The following is a 26,338-nucleotide window of genomic DNA, read 5'->3' on the forward strand; positions in this document are numbered from 1 at the left end:
CTGAAAGTACAGAGTGTACAAGTTACCCTTCAGACCACTAAGCCCACCTCATCTTTGCTTCTTGAGAGGGGATGAGGCCCTAGGGCTCCACAAAACTTGAAAACTGTAAGCAGGTGTGTGCTGGTAAATGTTAACAGCTGCTCCCTAGGGGGAAATGTACACACAGCACACATTTAAATTTAATCTGCATTATTAAAATTGTCTCCCTTTTATTTCTGAAGTCTAGACCAGTGGTTCCAAACTCAAATAGAACAGCGCCACTATGTAAGGATCTCTGACCATTCTCTGGGGGGTTTTTTTGGTAATTTTTTTATTATGAATATTTAAATAATTTAGACTTAAATACAAAATGAGAAAAGAAAAAAATGAACAATGCCACGTACACAACAGAACATAAGAGAGGATTCAATACAAAACAATAAATTTCCATGCCAAGAAAACCTATCTAAAAAGTACTGCACGTTGTTTTCAAAGCTACTCAGCTTTTCTTCGCTTCCTTCGAGATTTTCTTTTGCTCTCTGCTGGGCACTTTTTACTTTATTTTTTTCTCCCTAACTTACCCTCCCCAAAGAAGGCTACAAGTAAATACAGATACACACACACATATACACATATACATATACACATACATATATGCACACATACACATATATGTCTATAAACATCACGTGCATGTAAGACCATATTATGCAATTTCCACTTGATCCCTCTTTCTTTAGAGATGAATAGCATCTTCCTTCATAAGTCCTAGCCTTTCCATGTTTTTCTAAATCAACCATCTCATCATTTTCTACAACACACAGCTACATTCCAACCCCATCACATCCTATCTGAGAGAAGGTCTATGAAAGTTTTCCCCCAATTTTCTGCATTCCTTCTATCCTTGGCTACATCGATTTTATGACCACTTAGTTTTAAAATATAATGTTGTCTATGTTTTATTGTATTTTATTAAATATTTTTCAATTACATTTTAATCTGGTAGTAGCTGCAATCCTTTGGGAATATTGCTGCCCTTGGGTGTTTGCCATCTTTGATCTAGAAAATCCACAAAACAAAAAATCAACTTGAATTTGTCCTTTGCTGTTTCTGAGATGTAAATGATCCCACTGACCTTTTTGTTTCCACACTGAACATTTAATGATCACCTTGAGCTGGTCAGAGCTGGTTCTAGCCCACTTCTGGTTGCAAGATCATCCAAGGCAGGATTCTAACCTGAATCCAGGTCTTTTGACTCTTTTATGTTTGTATCACTAAGTCACATGGTAGTAGATCAGAACACATGTTTAAACTATCTTTTATTTGTTCTTGCTCTTCTACCTCTAAGTTGTTCCCCATAAAATCAGAAACTGTTTGGGGCTAAACAGACTATAGACATTAAAGTAAAAATGTCTTCCCAAGAAAATAGATTTTTAAAACAGTGGAAGCCAGGCTGGCTCAGCAAAATGAGGGATCATTTATCCCAGAAAGTTTAGGTATAGGACCTATTCCTACTTGGAATAAATTCAAAGAAACAGGTTCACCCCTCACCCTCACCCTCACTCTCAGCAACAAAGTCTTTGCTGGCAGAACCCACAACTGGGGCAGGCATAACCCAGGAGTCACCTTCATGACTGGGCAACATTTACCTCCCAGGGCTGTTGGCTGAGTGAGTGGTCACTCCCAGAATGCTCTATGTGAAGCTAACATAGGCACTAATTTGGGCAGTCAAAGACTGGATTCTAGCAGACTGTCATTGAGATGTGAACCAGTTGTGAAGTAGATAAAATCTGCCTTCTGACATCCTCCTGCCTCTGGTTTTTGGTGCTGTCCCCTAGGAATCCAGGGATCTTCCCAACAACCTGTCATGATCTGTGGATCTACTACCTACTCCTGAATCAAAATTTACCTGTATCATGTCCCATTTGCCCAGGGTCCTGATGTCATGATGGGCACTCACAGAACCCAATGGCTACCCTTCCAAATGAAAGGTGGCAAGGTGGAAAGGAAAGATTATTGGGCTGAGAGTTGGAGGCTGGTGTCTAAACATCACTTCTGCCCTGTATAAAACATCACCCTCAAACAGGCCTTTTAACCTTAGCCCATTTTCCTAATCTGTAAAGTGGGGATAATAATGCATGAACTACCTACCTTCAAGGTTGTTTTGAGATAAAGACCTTACAGAAGAGCTATGCAAACTGTAAAGTACAACAATTACTATTATTACAAATGAAAATTTTTCATTTCAACAAGGTCTTTTTGTAAAATGAGAATTAAGGAAAAGGAATTAATTCATACCAATACACTCATATTGTGAATTTTAGACTTCATGGCAGAGCATCATGAGATGCACTGCCTCCCTTGGCATGAGCATGTGGTGGGATAATTATCAACATAAGGATAGGAAGGAAATAGAATAAGCATTTCCTAGGTACCAGACAATGTGCTAAGTTCTTTACAAAGATTTCATTTAATTCTCACAATCCTTTGAGGTCGGTGCTGTCATGATCCCCATTTTACAGCTGAGGAAACTGAGTCAGACAGAGATTAAATGACTTGCCTAGGGTCACACAGCTAGTAAATATCTGAGGCCAGATTTGAGCTCAGGATCGTTCTATCTGCTTCACCATGTAGCTTGGCCTTTTGGTCTCCCTTCCCCTCCCAAATCATAGCCTCTGTCCCATACCTACACAGAATCCGAATGCCACACCTAAGGCTTTCTCTTCTGAAACCATTTTATATTTGGTACCAGCACTAACCACAGGTTAAAACAAGGAACTGGGCCCATGGCAAGAGGGATACCAAGGGCACATTGTGGCCAAAGAGAATCAGACATCCAAGTGCCAATAGTGAATGAACTTTACCATCACCAACAGCATGATGCCAAAGGCTGTGGAAACAGTCTGGCCATCCACCTGCTATCTTGTAAATAGCTAACTTCCTAACAAGGAAGAACTTGAGGGAAAGGAGGGGCCTGAGGAGGAGGAAGGGAAGAACTTAAAGAGTTAACACTGAAGAAATGCTCCTGTGCAAAGATCTGCTTCAGCAGTTATCTCGCCAGGCTGGGGCCAGGAGAATGAGACGTGGCTGGCATTTCTCTCTGTGTGCATTTGGTCAGAAGTGAAAGGAGGCCTGCAGAACCACAGACAGCAGAAGTGACATTTCTAGAAATAGAGATGGTTTAGACATTGTAGCCTCTTCATTTGGCCTAGGATTGATTGACACTCCATGTGATTCTGACTGACATTGAAACAAGGTACCAAAGTCACGTAGAACATGCACTCGGAAGCTTCCAACGGGAAAAAACAGCATGGATCTCTCTCTCTCCCTCTCTCTCTCTCTCTCTCTCTCTCTCTCTCTCTCTCTCTCTCTCTCTCTCTGTCTCTCTCTCTCTGTCTCTCTCTCTCTCACTCACACACACACACACTCTCTCTCTCTCTCTCTTATCTGTCTCTATCTCTGTCTCTGTCTCTCTCTCTTGTCTCTGTCTCTGTGTGTGTCTCTGTCTGTCTGTCTCTCTCTCTCTCTCTCTTATCTGTCTCTATCTCTGTCTCTGTCTCTCTCTCTTGTCTCTGTCTCTGTGTGTGTCTCTGTCTGTCTGTCTGTCTCTCTCTCTCATCTGTCTCTGTCTCTCTCTGTCTCTCTCTCTTGTCTCTGTCTCTGTGTGTGTCTCTGTCTGTCTGTCCCTCTCTGTCTCTCTTATCTGTCTCTATCTCTGTCTCTGTCTCTCTCTTGTCTCTGTCTCTGTGTGTGTCTCTGTCTGTCTCTCTCTCTCTCTTATCTGTCTCTGTCTCTGTCTCTCTCTGTCTCTTTCTCTTGTCTCTGTCTCTGTGTGTCTCTGTCTGTCTGTCTCTTCTCTCTCTCTCCTTTCTGTCTCTATTTCTTTCTCTGTCTCTTCCTCTCTGTTTCTGTCTCTGGTCTGTGTGTCTGTGTGTCCCTCTCTCTGTTTTCCTATCTAGCTCTTTTTCTCTTTTCTCTGTCTCTATCCTCATTTCTGTCTCTGTCCGTCTCTATCTCTTGTCTCTGAGTGTGTCTCTATCTCTCTGTTTCTCTGTCTTTTTTCCTCTCTCATCTTTCTGCCTCTATCTGTCTCTTTGTCTCTCTCTCGTCTCTGTCTCTGTCTCTGTCCCTCTCTCTGTCTCTCTCTCTGTCTCACTGTCTCTTTTTCTCTCTTCTCTCTGTCTCTATTTCCATCTCTGTCTCTGTCTGTCTTTCCTTTTTCTCTGTGTCTGGTCTCCCTCTACTCTCACTCTGTATCTCTCTCTTTGTCTCTCTCCCCTCTCTGTGTGTCTCTCTCTTTCCTCAGATGTCCACCCAAATCTAAACACGCCTTTATTTGAGACTTGTCTAGGGATAAAGCCTCAAGTACACACATAGCATTTTGTTATGACTCAAAAGGAAAAGTAACTGGCACTTGTTGGAAACAAAATGCATTAAGAATCAAGAACAGTTTGTACTTTTTCAGCCGAGTGAAAAAGGTTTTTTGGTTCCTCATGAATAAATTAGCAATTCTAATCATGCCATCTACAAACATAATAAGTGAATCTATATCAATGATGTTATTTTACCAGTTTTAGTTGGACCCATCTACTGTGATGACAAGTTCTTTAAAGGACATTTCCTTTCAAAAGTCTTAAAATGAGTAAAAGACATATGACCCAAGACATAGAACTAGAAGAGGGCTTAGAAGTTATCCAGTCTAAACCTTCATCTTACAGACAGGGAATCTGAGCCTCAGACAGCTCAATGACTTGACCAAGGTCATACAGCTGGGATTTGAGCCCAGGACATCATCTTTTCTTTTTTTTAAAAAAAAAGCTAATATTTTGGGTTTCCCCTCCAATTAAATGTAAAAATAATTTTAGCATTCTTTTATTTTTCAAATTTTGAGTTACAAATTCTCTCCCTCCCTTCTTATCCTTCTCCCCCCCTCCCACCCCTCATTGAGAAGGCTAGCAATTTGACGTAGGTTATGTAGGACATCGCATTTTCTAATGCAACTTTGGAGCAACTTTTGTATATGCCCTTCTTTTTGTTAGCATCGAGGACAAGTGCTCCCAGAAATGGAGAATCAGTCGCCATAAATTGTGGCCTGATGCTACAGAGGCAAAGTACGTTGCCATTTCATTTACGCAGAATGCAGGGACATTCAAGCTTTTCTTGCATTTACAAAACTATCAGCACTTTCAAGGAGAGAGCAGAAGTGCTCCTGGTCTCTCCTCAGTGTTTCAGGAGGAGACTGTGCTCCAGAATTCTCCCACTCTGCTCCGATACAGCAGAAACAGGGATGTTCCCCTCCTTCCCTTCAGTCCCTCTGTCCTCGATGGTCGCTTCCTAAATGCAACCTTATTTCCCCAGCTAGTTCCCCAAGCAGATCTACCCCAAGCCTGCTCTGGAGCATCTCTGAACCCTGGGCTAGTCAGCCAGCAGCCCTGCTGGGGATCTGCGGTCAGCTCCCCTCCCTGCTCTGTCCACTCCCAGGCCCTTGCCTCAGGGGCAGTGGCCACCTGATGAACGAGTTCTCAGAAATTTCTCAGCTCTGGAGAAAACTAAAAGGAAATAAAGTAAAAGTTTCCTGATTTCACTGACCTTGAAGCCGGAGTCAGTAACACACGTCCTGCTGCACCCAGTCAGCCAAGAAGTGTAACATGATCAGACAGGGAGCACAGGCTGTGATGAGGCTCAGGGAGGGTGGGGGCAGGAGAGCAGAGGATGCCATTGGCCAGTTCCTACCCTCCTGGAGGGGACACTTGTTCCCACAGTTGTGCCCTTGAGAGCATCTGCTGGCTGTTCTGATGATATCAACACCACCACTCTTGGATTCTACCGTTCCCTTCACCCTTCAACAAACAGAAGACTTCAGTTGGGACAGAATCACATTTTACTCCTCAGTCTTGACTTTGGAAGGCCTCCTTCTTCTCTATCCTTATAGCATCATGGGACTTGAGAGTTCAAAGGGACTCAAAAATTCAACAACTCCAGGCCTCTCATTTGGCAGAAGAGGAAACTGAGGCCCAGAGAGCTAGGATGATTAAACGTAGAGCTAGAAAGGACCTTCAAGGTCATGTCATTTTGGAACCATAGAGTTAGGGTTGCAAGGAATCTTGAAGGCTGTTGTATCAGGAAGCACCCCGACATACACAGGAGGGCCTACTATCACAGCTTCTGCTTCTCTAAAAGGAAAGGCAACTTTTGAGGGATCAACAATCACTTTAATGAAGCACATATATCATTCCTTTAATAAAGCACATATGTCATTCACCTAATTCAGGGGAGTCAGCACCCTGAACTTCAAAGAAAATACAGAGAAATCAAAGATCAGCAGACAGGGCTTCCTCTGTCTGATCATAATCAGTACATATATCACAAATCAACAGACAGGTCCAACTGTATGACCATAGTTACCAGAAAGGGAAGCATCGAATCTGGGTTTTCAAATTGGGGGGGGGGGGGGGGTGCTGCTTAGTGGCTTCTCAGAGTTTCTCACCTGGCACACTAAAATTCTTCTAAAAACTAAGCTCCAAAATAAAACCATATCTAAGATTCTTTATACAACTTTTTAGAGCCAGAGACCATCACATCACACTGAGAACCAGTGCCTCGTTAACAAAAGGTCTGGACTTTCCTCCAAATCTTCTCAGGCCCAACAATGGGTGGGAAAGATCCTCCTTAATCACATTATTCAAAGGCACTTTTAGTAAAACAAAAAATAGCAAAAGATCCTACTTTGCTTGCCTTATATCATCTAGTCTAATACCCTTGTTTTATAGATAAGGGAACTGTGGCCTTTCAAAGGGACCAGAATGATAAACATAGAGCCAGAAGGGCCCTCTGGGTCTGTAATCCCTTATGTAACAGGACACTGAGGATCAAGGACCCCTGGATATGTAGAAATTCTTCAGGATTTCCTTCCTTGACCCTTGACCTTGGGACCATCCCAAAGGATGGTGGGGGAGGGATAACAGAACAATTACGTGGTGGAACTGAAGGGCAAAAGCCAAGGAGACACAGCGATGGTGCCTTTTCTTCTTTCTCCCTGGAAAGAGAAAGCCCGGACCCTTTTCTTCTTTTAAGAAAGAGCTTGTTTTTCTTTCTTTGTCTCTTCAGCCAGTAATGTGAGGAAAGCTGTTAACCACTTGTGTTGTTAATCTCGCTGTATTACTGGGAATGCAACAGGAAGAGGCAATCAGGGCTTGTATCCTGGGAGAGGAACAGGAGATTTCAAATTTTGATATTTTGCCAAATTGCTTTCTCTGGCTTGAGCTCAAAGCTATGGAAGAGAAATATTGATTTATTTTTACAGCTTCTACAAGGGCAGAAAGAATATTTAATGGATGGTCCATCCAAGGCAATGTGTTAGAAAGGACAGTGATGCCATATAACTAATACTGAAATGTTTTGCATGATTATACATGAATATCAAATGTCTTACTCTCTTAGGGAGGGGGAGGGGAGTGAAGGAGAGAGAGAATTTGGAAGTCTAAATTTTTTAAAAGTAATGTTAAAAAGTTGTTTTTGCAGGTAAATGGGGAAAAGAACAAAGTGTCATTCAGGAAAAAAAAAGATCGTGGTGGATTGCAACTAGTTCGGCTGACATTGAGGTGGGGCTTCCACCATCTTCCCAGACTTGGCTTAAAAGGAAAGTTATTCCCAAGGGTAGAATTCTGGCCCACGATAAGGTAGGGCAATGGTAGGCTACTTAATAGCTTCGGGTGCCTCTAACCACTGTTAGCACATCTCTATATGTGATACTACAACAGACATATACTCACTCCTATTACTACATACACACACAAATATGCAGGGAGCTAATCCTTGTCCAAATTCACCATCTTCTTTGCTAATCCCTTGCTGTGGTGGGCTATGAAGACCCATGGCCTTGGTCATTTTTCTTGGATGACAGTTTTTATAAATATATTCTTAAGTTTATAATTCAGTCAGTCATCTAGAATTTATCAAGTACCTACTATGTGTTAGGTATTGCTAAGTTCTGGTGATAGAAAGAAAGGCAAATAAAGAAACAGAAAGATACCGTGGGTTCTGGCTCCATTGTGAGAAGCTGTATCATAACAATGCTTGGTAGCAGACTTCTCTTCCAACACTATTTTTCTGGCACAACATCCATGCAATCCAACTTCTTAGAAATCCAGAATGTTTCTTGAGGGCCTTCCCTTTTCCTTGGGGTAAGGGGCTCTCCAAACCTGCAGAATCACTGGGTGAGATGATCTTCACAAAACCATCCCAGAAGAGATCTAAAATATTGCTTAGAACAGGGCAGGTCAGCAGGTTGAATCTCTAGGGAGGTAATCAATCATTTAACTAAACATTTATTTAGTTAAACACTCCTACTGTGTGTACCAGGGTGCTGAGGGATGCTAACATAATAAATAAAACAATCTAATTGCAAAGAGCTTAGAGTCTAAAAGAGGAAGACAAAGCTATTACTTCTCCCCACACCTTGAAAAAAACCCCAACACCTCAGGCATGGGTTGGGAAGGGGTGTCCTAAAATCCAGACTGTCCTTTGCATTTTGTTTCCTGATCAATATTCTTTGCAGACTGGAGTCTAACAATATTATGCCATATTTTTTTCTTCTCAGGAATTCAGTTACCTAAAGTGGATTCTCAGGCAAATTCACTTCCTATGCACCATTCCAGAGGGCCAGGCAGGATGACTGTTAAAAATAATCCAGCTTAGGACAATCAACACAAACTCAAGGGGAAAGGTTACTTATAAATAGCAATGACCAGTTGAAATCTTGGACAACGGCCACACTGTTTAAAATGGGTCCAACCAGGGGCCCCAGGTGACTGTCATATGTCCAGTTTCCATTGCTACCAACTTAGAACTCTTTTTTCTTCTGGGAGTTCCTCTCCTCCTGGCATAATTAAGAATGGTCTAGCAGGGGATTTTATCTCATGAATAACCATCTGCTTTACTTGATTGTCCATCTGGTTTGCTGATGAACTCATTTCTAGAACTATCCTGCTTCACATTCTCTGCTATAGCTTGCCTGGCAAAAAGTGAAAGAAGCAGCCTTGTCTAGTAACTGTTCGGTTACATGCTAAGGCTCATTGGCCTACAAGGTACCTCACAATGCCATTTATACTTGTTTCCTTCAGATAACATTTGTTATCAGGTCATTGTTGGGGAATTCCTCAACCCAGAGGTCCTAATGTTGAGGTCTAGGGGTGCTGGGACTCCAAAATTCAAGGGCAAGCAATTCAGGTCCTGCCTCAAGTGAATTCGACCAAAGCTTTCTTTCAATCAAAGAGGTTTGTTAAAACATGGACTGGGGATGAGCGAGATTCTAAGAAACTGCACTATGATGACGCTTGTATTGACAAGTGGGTCAGACTGAATCTGAGCATTTGTATCTTTAACATAAATGGATCAGAGTCTTAAGAAAATTGAGTACTTTAATGGAGACAACATGGACCTTATATATGGTGGTCAAGGAACATGAAAATCTGGATGAGAGAGGACAAGTAGTCTGGGGTGACTGTGAGAAGGGGTCTAGAAGGATTTAAGGATGGGAAGTGGCTGGGGGAGATTGGGAGGTAACAGACAATGAAGGGCTAGAATGGGTTAGAGGTAATAGAAGGTTTCTGGCTTGGGGCCACCATGAAAGACCTGTTGATGGGATGGGTCGATGCCTCAGGCAAACGCCAGAAACTTGGCCATGTGGGAAAATTCAAGTAAAGTTCAGGATGGGCATGGGAGAGTTCCCAGGGCCTATACCCCATCACCGAGATCCTTCTAGAGAAGAGTAAATTTTTTTGGTCCAATTGTTTAGAGGTCAACGTTGTTTGTCCTTTCTCAAAGAGAACCATGACATCATGGAGGTGATGCCATGACTTTCAAGGGAATTGGATTTTAGTGAAGGAGAGCTGTGCAAAATCACCAGTATCACATTCTCCTCCAGGGCCATCTGGTCCAGTGGCCAGACACACATCAAGAAGACTGGAGATGGCCCCAGATACTGTGGAAGACCTTGACCTTTTGAAGCTAAGGTCTTTAACAGGTCTCAGCTTGATTGAGGCAAGGCCTATTCAGTAATTAAAGCTAGGTTAAAAAATGAGGCAAGGAATAGCCTCTTTAACCTAATCCAGAAAAAAAAATCAAACTGATTGGGTATTAAACTCGGGATTTCTGGCCAAAACAGAAGCAATTCCTGTTTACATTTATTCTGAGTTAATCAGGGCCCAAGCAATGACCAAGTAGGGGTTGGCCTGGGACCTCTTGTTGGCCAATCAGTGAGAGCTAGAGTGATTTAAGTTTAATGCTAGGTCCTTAAGAAAGAAATCTAGCCTCTAAGCTCCCAGAAATCAATAAATAAAAAGGCAAGGCCAAAAGAGAAAGCAAGTTTAATTAGCATCAGTTGATGAACTGTTACCAGTAAGATGGCAAGTTAGAAGAACAAAAGGAGGTATGTGCATCTACAGTTTTCTCCAGCCTATGGGCAACATTACTGGCACAAAGCGAGACTATGAGGTGGGGCTCAGCCACTTTCCTTGTTGGGAGACGAGTAAGAAGGACTGGATTTCAGGTGATTTGAAGGGGAATATGTTAACCTTGGCTTCTCAGGATGTAAAGATTGGGTTTGTTCCAGGAGGTAGGTACATCCTCTGTGCATCAGAATATATTGGTGGGGCAGGAGGTCTTTAAGATAGTGGAGGCTTCCTTCCAGATACAATCTGTGGGCTTATCTATTCTTGAATAAAATATATTTCTGCTAGCATTTTGAAAATGAATTTATTCCCAAATGATTGATGTGTTAAGGTATATTTGGAGCATAATGCAAATTTCAAGTTTGCTTCAACTCCATTTCTTCTTCAAGAAATAGTGAGAATATAGAAATCTGCACCACATCACAATAACTCACAAACAGTAGTTTTTCTGGCCCATCTTCACAAGCCAACTTTAGATCTTTGTCCTGGTAAAGTACCATATTTATTGTGTATCTTTGGGTGCAGTAAGAGTTGTGAGCTAGAAAGGGCTGGCTAGAACAAAGACCTGAACCCCTTTTCCATGGCCTCCAGCCCAATGCCCAGAGGTGGGGGCAACCCAACTTGGGGTGCAGTAGGTTGAGCAGAAGCTTGGACTGAACATGGGTTGTAGAGTGTGTTCAGGGAGGACTAGTACCTTTGGTGTGATGGCTGCCGAGTCCTTTTCGGGGCTCTTTCCACCTTTGGTGTCCACCTGTTCCACCTACTTTTCACCTGTGGCTTCAAGAAGCTGCAACATGTGCAGCAGCCACACCCCAGTAAACCGTTTCACCAGACAGGCCAAACCAGGTAACCAAAGGTTCTCAAATCCATTGGTGAGTTGGGAGGTGTCTATGCTAAGCATGTGAAGACTTCTTCTGGTGGAATGGGCAGATGAGAACAATTTGTTCCAACGGTCATGAAGGCAGCTGAAGCAGGCGATGTGGAGTGCTTAGAGGTTGGTTAGACACCAAAGACACCAAGGTCATTGACTGTATCCTGAGCCATTGTCAGTCCTCTTGACTCTGTCCTGCTACTGGACTATGATGACTCTGGAGGAAAGAGTGAGGCTGACAACTTCATGCAACTCTGCCTCATTTGAATCAACTTTACACAGGAATCAACAGACATCACCCATAACACTTCAAAAGACAAAAAAAAGATGGTGTGAACATATCACTCCCACATGTGTGTATGTGTGTACTCAGCCTTCCTTCCAGATGAGTGAGATTCATTAGATGCTCACTTCTCTCATTCCTTCCTCCACATTTGTATATTTCTATTATATACTCTAATTATAATAGAGACTCTCTCTCTCTCTCTCTCTCTCTCTCTCTCTCTCTCTCTCTCTCTCTTTTATATTTCATAGTTCCTACTTATTCCCAGTCCTTTCACTGAAAATGCTTGATTGAAAGAGTTTGACTCCATTAAGGACCATTCCCACCTCTGTAGGATTATACTCATCTTTGTAAGTTATTCTTGATGGTATGCCTATATCTTTTGCTTTTTGGAATATCATATTTCAAGTTATGTTTTTAATTTTTTAACTTTTGAGCTTTTACAAAGAGTTATTTACTTCAAATCTGAAGCAAGAACAAACTTTAAAACTTTTCTCCAAATCTATTGAGGGCATATATGTGCCACGTGCCACATAGGCACACCTATACCGCCTTAGTCTTTGAGAAGGAAAAGAAGACTGGGATTATAGCATAGTTACATTTCTACATAGGATTAGTCCCACTAAGTACAAATCCAATGCTTCACAAGGGCTATTACCCCGCTACCCTACCTTTGCTCCTCATGACTTACCGGGTGAGCATGGATGCAACAATACCCAGTCTGGATTCCTGGACCTCAGAGGTTTGACTCCCACCTGGGAGATTCCATTCTACACTTACAACTAAAAAAAGGTCCAAATTCCAAGCCGATTTCTCAAGGCCATATGGCCTAAAAGGATAAAGGAAGGAGACTCAGGTCCTCCCCCTTTATTGCAGAGAGTGTCACCTGCTTTGAGTAGTATCCATCCCCCTAAGATGCTAAGGCAAGAAAAAACTCCTCTGGTTTTCAGGAGGAGCTGCCAGGTTTGTGTAATTCTGGCTGTAGTTCCTTGGTACTTGAACTTTTTTTTTTTCTGAGTACTTTCAGTATTTTTTTTCTGTGATGTAGGATCTCTGGATTTTGGCTATGATTTTCTCAGGAATTTTCATTTGGGGCTTCAGGCAATAATTAGAGGTCCTTTCTATTTTTGTTTTGCCCTCTGGTTCTAAAAAATCTGGGCAGTCATCATTTGTGATTTGTTGAGTTATATATAGAAACTTTTTAAAAAGATCATGATTTTTGGGGAGTCCAGTGAATCTTAAATTTTCCTGACCTATGAATCTATGTCTTTCTGACCTGCTTTCCAGGTAACTTTTTTTTAATGTCAACTTACATTTTCTTCTATTTTAAAAAAAATCTCTTGATTTTTTGCAATATTTCTTTCTGTCTCATGGAGTCATTGATTTCAATTTGGTCTGTTCTAATTTCCAGGGAGTCTATTTCTTTGGTAAGGCTTACTACCTTCTGTTTTTCCCAATTCTTTCCCCCAGAGATTTTATTTAATTTATTTCTTAATTTGTTTCTTTTAAGTATTCATATAGTCTTTTTGGAAAATCCATTGTCTTTTAGACTGTAATTGCTGTGGATTTAGAATTGCAAACATTTTGGACACTGTTAAGTTGTTGCTGTTTTTGAGGCAATTGGGGTTAAGTGACTTGCTCAGGGTCAATCTGCTAGTAAGTGCCAGAAGTCAGATTTGAAGTCAGGTCCTCCCCAGTCTAGCATCAGTGATCTATCCACTGCACCACTGAGCTGCCCCTTGATAAGTGTTTTCTTTGATTTATTCATCTCTCCAACTTTAGCACACCAACTGGAGTTTTGCGCCAGCACTAGGCTCTTCTACATCTTGAACTTTGGCCCTGATCCATCATTCCCTAGGTCCTTTAAACTCTTATACTAACTTCCACCTTCCAGGGTTAGTCTCCTCATAGATATTTGAGGTTCAGAGAACTCAGTCATCAAAACCCTTTCAGGAAAAACTGTTATGACCTCAGAGTCCCTGGGCCTAGTTGTGCTGCAGTGCCATAATGGGCAACACCATGACAGTCTATTATCCTGACCACCTTAGGGATTTCTCAGGGATCCTTCCACTCTTGCTGCCCAGGAAACAGAGACTGGCAGGCTGGCGTCCCATTTCTGGGCCCACTGGTGCACATTTGGCTGGAAGGATCTTATTTTTATTGGCCCATGTTTTTTGGCTGAACTCTTCTGCAGTTTTGGATTGCACAAAGTCACTAGTATTTCATTAGGTTTCTTGATCATTATTTAGTCTGGTACAAACTTCAGGACTTTGTTAGCGAAGGTATGTGGGAGGTGGGAGGTCTGCCTCTCGTTGTGGCAACAGTGTTGCAAAGAAGTCTCAGCAGAGATCTTTTTTAAAAAAAACCATTTTCCGTTTCTTTCATCACCATAGTAAGTGATCCTATGTGTCCCCAGCCCCCACAGAGAGGCATCCTATATGACAGTAATTTTTTAGGGAAAAAAAAGCCAACACAACTGATAAATACATTTAAAAGTCCAAAATCATTTGCAGTGTGTAATGCCTGTAGACCTCCCGCCCACATGAAGGGGTGGGTGAGGGCTATCTTCTCGCGTCTCTTCCTTCCAGTCCTGCTTGATCTTTATAATTTCGCTACATCAGTTTTTTATTTTGTGTCATTGCTTTTGTGTTACATTCACATTTTCGTCGTTACTGTGTATACTGTTTACTCTGCATCAGTTCATATGGAATCATAGGTTCTCCGAGTGGGTGATACTTCCCCCTGGGGGGCACTGGACGCATCTAGGTGGCAGTAGTAGCCTCAGGTGCAATTGGGGGGCATTGGATAAAAATAAGGGGGTGGTGGAAGCCTAAGGAAAGAAGAGAAGACAATTTTGAAAAACCGTTCATATGTGTTTTATCGGTTGTGTGACACAGTTAAAGTTGTAGTGATCTCATATTTTCCAAATAAACATACAAAATGCAGGTTATAATCCATCTGTGGTCCAGTCTGTCAACAGGTCTTAAAAAGCAAGTGTTGGTAGTCCAGCATGTAAAGCATGTCCGGAAGTCCAGCCTTCATTGGCAGAAATATGTGTGTAATGATTTGTTTACAGTATGATACTATATGGTTATAAGGCAATATTATGTCATCAAAATTTCAGTGCAGAAAAATTTACAATAAGTAAATTTACAATAAGTAACAAATTTAGAAATTACCAATTTATGGTGCTTCATTTTCTGAAAAACATTTATATTTTTTGAAATGACAAAATTTTAAAAATCTGTAAAGGGTTAAAAAAAATAGATATCCAGGGGACTCTGAATAATTTTTTTAAAGGGGGTAGTAGACCAAATAAGTTTGGCGATCTCTGATATAGATCTCTCCATGCTTCTCTATTCATCATACACATCTTTTCTTATGGTACAGTTACATTTACATTCACGTACCACAATTTTGTTCCTCAATTAATGGCCCTCTATTTTGTTTTCAATTCTTAACTACCACAAAAAATGCTCATGTAAATATTTTGGAGTATATAGGGACTTTTTTCTTATTGACAGCTCCCTTAGGGTATAAACCTCGTAATGGGGTCTTGGGTTCAAATAATATGGGCATTTTAGTAATTTTATTTGCATAATTCCAAATTGCTTTCCAAAATGATTATATCATTTTGGAAACATAAGTTCACCAATAATATATTAATGTGCCTTTTTTCCACAACATCTGCAACACTGATTATTGACAATTTTTGTTATTTTTGCCAACTTGCACAGTGTGAGGTGAAACCTCAGAGTTGTTTTGTTTTGTATTTCTCTTATCATTCGTGATTTGAAGAACTTTTTTTCATATGGTTGTGAATATTTTGCTGTTGTTTTGAAAATTGTTTGTTCATATCCTTTGACCATTTATCTATTGATAAATGGTTGTTAGGTCTTAAACACATTTATTGTATTGTATTGTATATATGTGTATACACACACTAACCCTTGTTTACACACACACACACACACACACACACACACACACAAATACCAAACTCTAATCAGAGACATTTAATACAAAGATTTTTTTTCCCATCTGATTACTTCCCTTCTTATCACTGATGCATTAACGTCTGTGCAGAAGCTTTTCAATTTCAGATAACACTATTTCCTTTTTTAATTGTCTCTGTCTCTTGGTTAAGAATGCATCTCTTACCTACAGCTGTGAGAGGTATGTGATCTCTTTCTCTTCTAATTTTTTTATGATATGAACTTTAATATTAAAGTCATGTATCTATTTAGAATGTATTGTGGAACGTGATGTAAAGGTTAGTCTAATCCTCATTTCTGCCAGATTGCTTTTCAGTTTTCCAATAGCTTTATTTTATTTTTTAACAAACAGTTTTCACTTCATCAAACATTGGGTTGAGTTCTATTGTTTCTGAATCTCTCTTTTCTAGTCTGTTCTATTGATCTCTCCCCTTTTGTTGACGATATCAGATTGTATTGGTCATTTCATTGATTTTGATGGTGATTGATACTTGATGACTGCTCCTTTCAGATACAGTTTGAGGTCTGGAAGTGCTATTCCCCCTTCATCTTACTTCTTTTAATCATTTCATTTGATATTCTACACATTCTGTTCTTCCAAATGAATTTTGTTCTGATTTTATCAAGTAAAGTATCCCCTTGCTCATTTATTTTGCATGGTATTAAAGGTATAAATTAATTTTGATAGTATTATCGTTTTTATTATATTGCCATGGCCTAACCATAAGCACAGAATGTTCCTCCAGTTATTTAGATTTTCCCTTATTTCTTTATTGTATTTATAAAAATCCCTTGTGGGCTTTGGGAGATTGATGCCTTTGTCATTATTTGGAATGGGATCCTACTTTCCATTATTGCTTCTTATATTTTGTTATTGTATAGAAATACTTTTGATTTTTGAGAATTTATTTTGCATCCTGCAACTTTGCTGAAGCTTTAATTGTCCCAATTAGTACCTTTGTTGATTCCCTAGGATTTTCTAAGTAAACCTTCATGTCATGAGCAAACAGGGATAGTTTTATTTCCTCTTTACCTATCTTTATTCTTTAATTCCTTTTTCTTGTCTTAATGCTCTTGCTCACTAACGTTTCTGAACCATATCGTGGGGAGAGAGGCATCCTTGCTTCATTTTCATATTTGTTGGAAAAAGGTGTATTCCATTACACATGCTGCTTGTTTGTGGTTTTACATATATTCTTTTTATGATATTAAAAAAAGTCTTTGTAGGTTTTTTGTTTTATTTTTTTTTTTACCATTAAAATGTTATGCTTTGTCAAAGGCTTTTTCTGTACCTGTTGAGGTGATCATTTGGTTTGGGATGTTTTGATTTTTAATATTATCAATTATGTTGATTTTTTCCCTAATGTTGGACCATCTTTGCATTCCTGGCATAAATCCTACTTGATCATAATGAATGATTTCTTGTATAAATCACTGTAGTCTGTTTGACAGGATTTTGTTTAAAATGTTTGAATCAATGTTCACTAATGATATTGGCCTACAGTTTTTTTTTCCTGTGGCTTATCTTTCCATGTTTTAGGTATTAGGACCATATTTGTCTCATAAAAGGATTCTGGCAGAGCACTTCTTTCTTAATTTTTGAGAACAATTTGTGAATTCTGGTGACTTTACCCCCCTCAATTTTTAAAAAAACATTTTATTTAAAATTTTGAGTCCCAAATTCTGTCCCTCCCTCCTTTTCCTCTTCCCTGAAACAGTAAGCAATCAGATATTGATTATACATGCAAAATTATGTAAGACATTTCCATATTAGTCATTTTTTATAAGAAAACTCAAATAAAAGAAAAAAGAAAGAAAAAAAATAGCATGTTTCAGTATATATTGAATCAAAATCAGTTTTTTCTCTGGAGGTATATAGTATGCCTTATCATTAGTCTTTTAGGATTGTCTTAGATCATTGTACTGCTGAGAACAGCTAAGAAGTCATTCACAGGTCTTCACTGAACAATATTGCTAATGTTTTCCTGATTCTATTTACTTCACCACACATCAATCAGTTCATGTAAGTTCATATTTTTCTAAAATCATCCTGCTTGTCATTTCTGATAGCACAATAATATTACATTACATGGTTGGATCAGCTCACAGTTCCACCAATAATGAATTGGTGTTTGGGCTCTCACACATCTTCTTCAATCTTTATCATTTTCCTGTTTTGTCATGTTGTCCAATCTTATAGGTGTGATGTGGTACCTCAGAGTTGTTTGATTTGCATCCCTCTAATCAATGGTGATTTAGAGCATTTTTCATATCCCATCCACATCCAGAGAAAGAACTATGGAGCTGGAACACAGAATGAAGCACACTACTTTCTCCTTTGTTATGTTTTTTTTTTCTCAGTTTCTCCCATTCATTTTAATTCTTCTATGCAACATGACTAATATGAAAATGTGTTTAATAGGAATGGCTGTGTAGAATCCATATAAGGTTGCATGCCATCTTGGGGAGGGAGGAGACAGAAAATTTGGAAAATGGTTATTGAAAACTGAAAACTGATAAATTTGGAAAAAATAATATTCCATTACAATCATATACCACAGCTTCTTTAGCCATTCCCCAGTTGATGGGCATCATTTTGATTTCCAATTCTCAGCCACCATAAAAAGAGGTGCTATAAATATCTTTGTGCAAATAGGTCCTTTTCCATTTTTTGGGATAAACCTTGGGATGTGGATCTAGCTGTGGTATTGCTGGATCAATGGGTAAGCACAGTTTTATAGCCCTTTGGAAATGGTTCCAAATTGTTCTCTGGAATGGTTGGATCATTTTACAACTCCTCCAACAGTACATGATTGTCCCAGTTTTCCCATATCCCCTCCAACATCCAAAATTTTCGTATTTTATGTCATATTAGTCTCTCTGTTAGGTGTGAGGTAAGGTCTCAGAGTTTTTTTAATTTTCATTTCTCTGATCAGTAGTGATTTAGAGAATTTTTTCATATTCCTAAAAATAGCTTTGATTTCTTTGTCTAAAAACTGCCTGTTCATATCCTTTGACCATTTATCAATTGGGAAATAACTTGTATTTTCATAAATTTGATTCAGTTCTCTATATATTTGAGAAATGAGGCCTCTATCAGAGATATTTGTTGCAAAATTTCCCCCCAGTTTTCTGCTTTCCTTATAATTTTGGTTGCATTGGTTTTGTTTGTGCAAAAAAATTTTTAATATTATGTAATCAAAATTATCTATTTTACATTTTGTAATGCTCTCTGTATCTTCTTTGGTTCTAAATTCTTCCTTTAGCCATAAATCTGACAGATAAACTATTCCATGCTTTTCTTAGTTTGTTTATGATATCACCCTTTATAAGTTAATCATGCCCGCATTTTGACCTCATATTGGTGTGTGGTGTGAGATATTGGTCTATATCTCATTTCTGTCATATTGTTTTTTAGTTTTCCTAGCAGTTTTTGTCAAATAATGAATTTTTGTTCCAAAAGCTTGGATCTTTGTGTTTATCACATACTAGATTACTATGATCATTTGCTATAATACAATTTGTACCTAATCTTTTCCACTGAGCTACCATTCCATTTCTTAGCTAGTATTAGATTGTTTTGATAATTATCACTTTATGTACAGTTTAAGAACTGGTATGGATAGCCCACCCTGTTTTGCATTTTTTTTCATTTATTTCCTTGATACTCTTGAGATTTTATTCTTCCAGATGAATTTTATTATTTTTTTCTAGATCTATAGAATAATTTTTGGTAGTTTCATTGGCATGGCACTGAATAAATAGATTAATTTAGGTAGCATTGTCATTTTTATTATATTGGCTCAGTCTACCCATGAGCAATTAATATTTTTCTAATTGTTTAAGTCTGACTTAATTTATGTGAAAAGTGTTTTATAGTTGTGTTCATACAGTTCCTGGGTTTGCTTGGCAGATAGACTCCAAAGTATTTTATACCATCTACAGTTATTTTAAATGGAATTTCTCTTTCTATCTCTTGCTTCTGGATTATTTGGTACTCTATAGAAACACTGATGATTTGTGTGGGTTCATTTTATATCCTGCAACTTTGCTGAAGTTGTTAATAATTTCAAGTAGTTTTTTTGTTGATTCTGTAGGATTTTGTAACATCACATTATCTGCAAAGAGTGATAGTTTTGTTTCCTCATTGCCTATTCTAATTCCTTTCATTTCATTTTCTTCTCTTATTGCTATAGCTAACATTTCAAGTACAATATTAAATAATAAAGGTGATAATGAGCATCCTTGCTTCACCACTGCTTGTACTGGGAAGTCTTCTAGCTTCTCCCTATTATAGATAATGCTTGTTATAGTTTTAGATAAAGATTACTTATCATTTTAAGGTAAGCTCCATTTATTCCTATGCTCTCAAGTGTTTGTAATAGAAATGGGTGTTGTATTTTGTGAAAGGCTTTTTCTGCATCTGTTGAGATAATCATATATTTTCTGTTGGTTTTGTTATTGATATGGTTAATTATGTTGATAGTTTCCCTTAAATTGAAGCAGCCCTGCCTTCCTGGTATAAATCCCACCTGGTCATAGTGTATGATCTTTGCGATTTATTGCTATAATCTCTTTGCTAGTATTTTATTTTAAATTTGTGCATCAATATTCATTAGGGAAATTGGTTTATAATTTTCTTTCTCTGTTGTGATTCTTCCTGGTTTGGGTATCAGCACCATATTTGTATTGTAAAAAGAATTTGGTAGGACTGCTTTGCTTATTTTTCCAAATAATTTATATAGTATTGGGATTAATTGCTCTTTAAATATTTGGTAGAATTCATTAGTGAATCCATCTTGTCCTGGGAATATTTTCTTAGGAAGTTCACTGGTGACTTATTCAATTTCTTTTTTCTAAGATTGGGTTATTTAAGCATTTTATTTCTTCTGTTTATCTAGGTGTGTGTCTGTGTATGTATGTGTGTGTGTGTATGTGTGTGTGCATGTGTGTGTTCATCCTTCCTTGCAAAGAAGACCATGCCATCAGAGAAGTAATGACATGACTTGCATTTGACTTTGTTTTGAGTGAGAGAGGGCTGTGCAGGTCACCAACCTCACTTCTCCTCCAGAGTCATCTCAATCCAGTGACCAGATATTCATCAGGATGACGGGAGATGACCCAGGATGAGGCAATTGGGGTTAAGTGACTTGCCCAAGGGCACACAGCTAGTAAGTGTCAAATGTCTGAGATGAGATTTGAACTCAGGTCCTCCTGACTCCTGCACTGGTGCTCTGTCCACTAAACCACCTAGCTGCCCCTAATCTAGGTAATTTATATTTTGTAGGTATTCATCCATTTCATTTAGATTGTCAAATTTATTGGCATATAATTGGGCAAAATAGTTGCTAACAATTGTTTTACTTTCCTCTTCATTGGTGATGAATTCACCACTTTCATCTTTCTTACTAGTAATTTGGTTTTCTTCTTTCCTTTTTAAAATCAAATTAGCCAATCATTTATCTATCTTTGTTTTTCCTCCCATAAAAACCAACTTCTAGTTTTACTTATTAGTTCAATGGTTTTCTTTCAGTTTTATTAATCTTTCCTTTGATTTTCAGGATTTCCAATTTGGTATTTTATTGGGGATTTTTAATTTGTTCTGTTTCTAGTTTTTTTTAGTTGCATGACCAGTTCATTGAGCTGTTTTTTTCTCTATTTTATGGATATAAGGAATTAAAGATATAAACTTTCCCCTCAGTACCACTTTGGCTGCATCCAATAGATATTGGTATGTTGTCTCATTGTTGTCACTTTCTTTAATGAAATTGTTGATTGTTTCTATGACTTGTTCTTTGACCTGCTTGTTTTATAGGATTAAATTATTTAATTTCCAATAATTATTTAAATCTTTCTTTCCATTATCTATTATTGAATATAATTTTTATTGTATTATGATCTGAAAAGTGTTCATTTACTATTTCTATTTTTCTCCATTTTGTTATGAAGTTTTTATTTCCTAATACATGGTCAATTTTTGTATAGGTGCCATATGCTTCTGAGAAAAGGTATATTCCTTTCTATTCCCATTCAATTTTCTCCAGAGATCTAGCATATCTAATTTTTCCAGAATTTGATTCACTTCCTTAACTTTCTTTTAATTAATTTTTTTTGGAGAGGAGTGTAGATTTATTTAGTTCTAACAGGGGAAAGTTGAGGTCCTTCACTAGTATAGTTTTATCATGTTTCCTCCTGTAACTAATTCAACTTATCCTTCAAAAATAGTATTGATATGACTTCATTGTCCATGGTAACTTTCAGCAAGATATAATTTCCTTCTCTATCTCTTTTGATTAGATTTGTTTTTACTTTGTCTGAGATCATGATTGCTACCCCTGTTTTCTTTTCTTCAAGTGAAGCATAATCGTTTCTGCTTCAGCTCTTTCCTTTAATGTGTGTGTCTTTCTACTTCAAATGCATTTCTTGTAAACAATATATTGTAGGATTCTGATTTTTAATCCATTCTGCTATCCACTTATGTTTTATGGGTGAATTCATCCAATTCACATTTACAGTTATGATAACTGTGTATTATTACCTGACTTGCTATTTTCCACTTGTTTATCTCCCTCTCTCTTACCTCCCACCCTTTCCCTCCTTACAAGTAATTTATTTCCGATCACATCCCATCTTCTTCTCCATTATAATAGCATGTCTCTTTTATGTGCGATAATTTACCCTATTCAATCCCCACCCCCTCTCCTTCTTCCAGTGCAGTTTTCTTTCTCATCCCCCCCTTTGTGTGTGTGTGTGCATTATCCCATCAAAGTCACCTTATATCCACACCCTCTTTCTACATATACTCATTCTAATTCCTCTTACAGTAATAAAGTTGTTGAGTTAAAAATATTATCTTGCCATATAGAAATATTCTTATATTCTAAGAAATAACCTTATTCAATTTCTTATGTTTTCTCTTTTTCTCTTATTACCATTTTATGTTTTCCTTGAGTCTTGTATTTGGAGGTTAAATTTTTTGTTCAGCTATGGTCTTTTAATTAGAAATACTTGAAAGTCCTCTATTTCAATAAATTTCCATGCCACCTTCCCCTCCCCCAAAAGAGATTATATCAAATTTTGCTGGGTAGGTGATTCTTGGTTGTCGTCCTAACTCCTTTGCCTTCCAGTCTATCATATTTCAAGCATTCTGGATCTTTAATGTGCAACTCCTGTGCAATCCTGACTGTAGCTCTGCAATATTTGAATTGTTTCTTTTTGGCTGCTTGCAATACTTTCTCTTTGATCTGTGAGCTCTGGAATTTTGCTATGATGGTCCTTAGAGTTTTCATTTTGAGATCTCTTTCAGGTGGTGATCAGTGGATTCTTTCAATTTCTATTTTACCTTCTGGTTCTAATATATCAGAGCAGTTCTCTGTGATAATTTCTTGAAAGATGTCCAGGCTTTTTTTTAAATCATGTCTTTCAGGTAATTCAGTAATTCTTCTATTATCTTTCCTGGATATATTTTCTAGGTCAGTTGTTTTTCCAATGAGAAATTTCACAATCTTCTATTTTATTTTACTTTTTTGATTTTTCTCTTATTTTATCTTGATGTCTCATAAGTCAGTCATTCATTTTCACTTGTTCAATTATAATTTTTAAGGAATTATTTTATTCAGTGAACATCTGCATTTTCCATTTGGCCAATTCTATTTTTTAGGGAGCTAATTTCCTCAGTAAATTTTTGTATATCTTTTTCCATGCTATTGACTTTTGTGTATCACAGAGTTCTTCTCTTTTAAGATGCAGGTCAAGTTTCATTCTTTTGAATGAAACTTTTCCCAATATCCCCAACTTGTAAACAACCTTGAATTCAATGAATTTGTATCTATTAGCTTTAAATTTATGCTGTGTGCATTTGTATGTGTACTTGTTGTCTTCCTCATTAGAAAATAAGTTCATTACAAGGAGGGATTATTTTATTCTTTGTACTTTTGTCCCCATGACCTAGCACAGTGTCTGATATATAGTAAATGCATATTAATAATTGTTGATTGATTGTATAATCCAAGGTTGGTATTTGCCAAGATATGATTGACAATTGTACAAAAGGGTGGATTCAAGGTTACATGTTATGGAGCTGAGTTGGTGCTCCAAGGATTTGAGCCAGAGAAGGATGCCAAATGGAGCCATAGTATGGGGCATTGGTCTGAGAAACTTGGAGGGAAAGGAAGTGGATGTAGAGCAGGGAACCTCCTAGTATATTCCACCTTTCTTTTTCATGAGCTCCCAATGTTATCATGCTGAGTTCTCTATTTTCCTTCCACAAGATAATGGGCTATTTTGCTCTTGCTGCAATACAGCAATTCCTAATTTCTATTTAGCTCTCAGGCTGAGGCTAGGCATTTCCATTTCAGTGACCTCATTGGAATAGAAAAGTTGGTAAACCCTGTAGAATTTACTCTACTGAGGGAATATCTAAGCCATAGGAGGAGGGTTATTGCTCCCCATTTTTTCAGTGATCAAAATTTCGGATTGAGTAATGTTACATATTGGTAACATTTCTGTACAAGTTGATTGGAATGGCTCATAATGAGTGGTATGTGAGACTGAGTATGAAAAAGAGATCCAAGCAAGATACATAAGGAAAATCGAATTCTCTCATGGTCTAGCTAGAAATGGCCCAGAACAGGTAGGCAGCTGCCTTAAGCATAACATAGCAGAGTTGTGGAGTTCTCATTCTTTGCTCCTCTTAGTATTTTTTCTTTGCATTTTCAGTGCCTGGTACATAATAGGTGCTTAATAAATACTTGGTGGTTACTAAGCATTGATTGATGATAGAATGAATTACACTTAATATATTTAATACGTGCCTGTATTATACTTAATATATTTAATACATCCAAAACTCTTAGTAAAGTTTAAAACTTAAAACTGCATTTTTGGAGGGAACTCCCTGAAATGTATCCACAGACCTGGACTAAGAACCCTGGGCCTAAAAACTACAAAATACCTTGTCTTAGCATTCTAAAGAACTTCACCTCTTACTTCTTTGGTCATTAGCAGGGCATAAGGAAATAATATGAGAATGTAGGTTATGAACCACAGGTTTAACTGCAAGTATTTGTCTTTCCCTTCAAGGAAAGGTAAAGTTCATTGTCATACAACTTCTAGCGGAGAAAACACAGAATTTGCCTCATTGTGCACATAAGGGCTCCTGAGATGAAAGGTGTCATTCGATGCCACTCACTTCATGAAATTTCATCCTGAGACATCATTAGTAGTGCCTAAAGGTGCAATTGGGCAGCTAAGTGGCACAGTGGATGGAACGCCAGGTCTAGAGGCAGGAAGATTCATCTTTCTGAGTTCAATCTGGCCTCAGATACTTACTAGGGGTGTGACTGAGCAAGTCATTTAACACTGCCTCAATTTTCTCATCTGAAAAATGAGTTAGAGAAGGAAGTGGCAAACCACTCCAGTGTCTTTGCCATGAAAATCCCAAATGGGATCAGAAAGAGTTGGACACAACTGAATCAACCAAACAACAATAAAGGTACAGTTATGTTACAGTGCTATTGTGGGCAGGGGTTAACTCTTAGGATAGGGACCAGGACCAGGAGAGATAAGGCAAGGCTGGAAATGTAATATGGAGGTCAAGAGGAGCAACAGAAGAGGATGACCTACACAAACACATGGAGATGAGAGAAGGCAGTCAGGATTAAGAATTGCCTAGCAGTCTTGCTCAGTTGGAATGTTGTGTGAATAAAGGGGAGTGTTATGAAATAAGGATAGAGAGATTGGGATAATGGCATGGAGTGTAAAGTTAGAAGTTTGTACTTAATCCTAAAGCAATAGGAAGTCATTAAAGGCTTGTGAGCAGGGGAATGATATGGTTAGGAAGATTCCTTTGAAAACTGGCTAAAAGATGATTGGGAAAATACATGTTTGGAGTTAGGGAGACCAGGTTAGAGGGAACATTCTTGGTCAGAGTTGGCAGCTAAGTAGATGTAAAGGGGTTGCAGAGATCAAAGAATCAGGAATTATGTAATGATTTTGAGCCTTAGTCTCAGGGAAGATAACTGTATATATAATCGACAGAAATAGGAAAGTTAGGATTATGATTTGTGTTTTCTATTTTTTTTTTGGTGGGAGGAGGGAGATGATGAACTTAATTCATCACAAGTTTAAGATTCTATTAATGTTTTCCAGGAGGATGGAAATGAGGGACTGGAGCTTAGAGGAGACATCTGGGCTGCACATCTAGATCTGAGAGCCATCTGCATAGAGCGGATAATTGAAGTTGTGTGAAGGGATGAAATCATTATTTATTGTTTGTTCAGTCTTGTCTGACTCTTTGTGACTCCATTTGGGATTTTCTTGGCAAAGATAATGGAGTGGTTTGCCATTTCCTTCTCTAGTTCATTTGACAGATGAGGAAACTGAGGCAAACATGGTTAAACAACCTGCCTAGGGTCACACAACTAGTAAGCGTCTGAGCCCAGATTTGAACTCAGGAAGATGAATCTTCCTGACTTCAGGGCTGGAACTCTATCCACTGCAACTCCTAGCTGCCTCTGATAAAACCACAGGATCATAGATTCAAGAGCTGGAAGGAACCTTGAGGGATGAATCCAACTTCCTTATTTACTGAGGCAAAGACACAGCCTTATCCAGGGTTACACAGCAATCAATTGTGTGAAGTCACATTTGAATTCAGGTCTTTCTGACTCAAATCAGATCCTGGTGCTCTATCCACTGTACCACCTAGCTGCATCATATAAGTCAGTATTCATTGAGGGCCTGCTTTGAGGCTACTGTA

General features: G+C 38.4%; 1 protein-coding gene across 1 annotated transcript in view; it reads right to left on the bottom strand.

Annotated features, from left to right (window-relative positions):
- The window catches only part of CKMT2 (creatine kinase, mitochondrial 2), a 53,225-nt gene extending 47,569 nt beyond the window's left edge, over positions 1-5,656 (bottom strand). Inside the window, exon 1 of the mRNA XM_072606254.1 lies at positions 5,569-5,656. The gene's annotated coding sequence lies outside the window, so the exon portion shown is untranslated. The remainder of the gene's footprint in view (positions 1-5,568) is intronic.
- Between the last annotated feature and the right edge of the window lie 20,682 nt (positions 5,657-26,338).

Source organism: Notamacropus eugenii, chromosome 4 (genome assembly GCF_028372415.1).
Source record: "Notamacropus eugenii isolate mMacEug1 chromosome 4, mMacEug1.pri_v2, whole genome shotgun sequence".
Lineage (NCBI taxonomy): Eukaryota > Metazoa > Chordata > Mammalia > Diprotodontia > Macropodidae > Notamacropus > Notamacropus eugenii.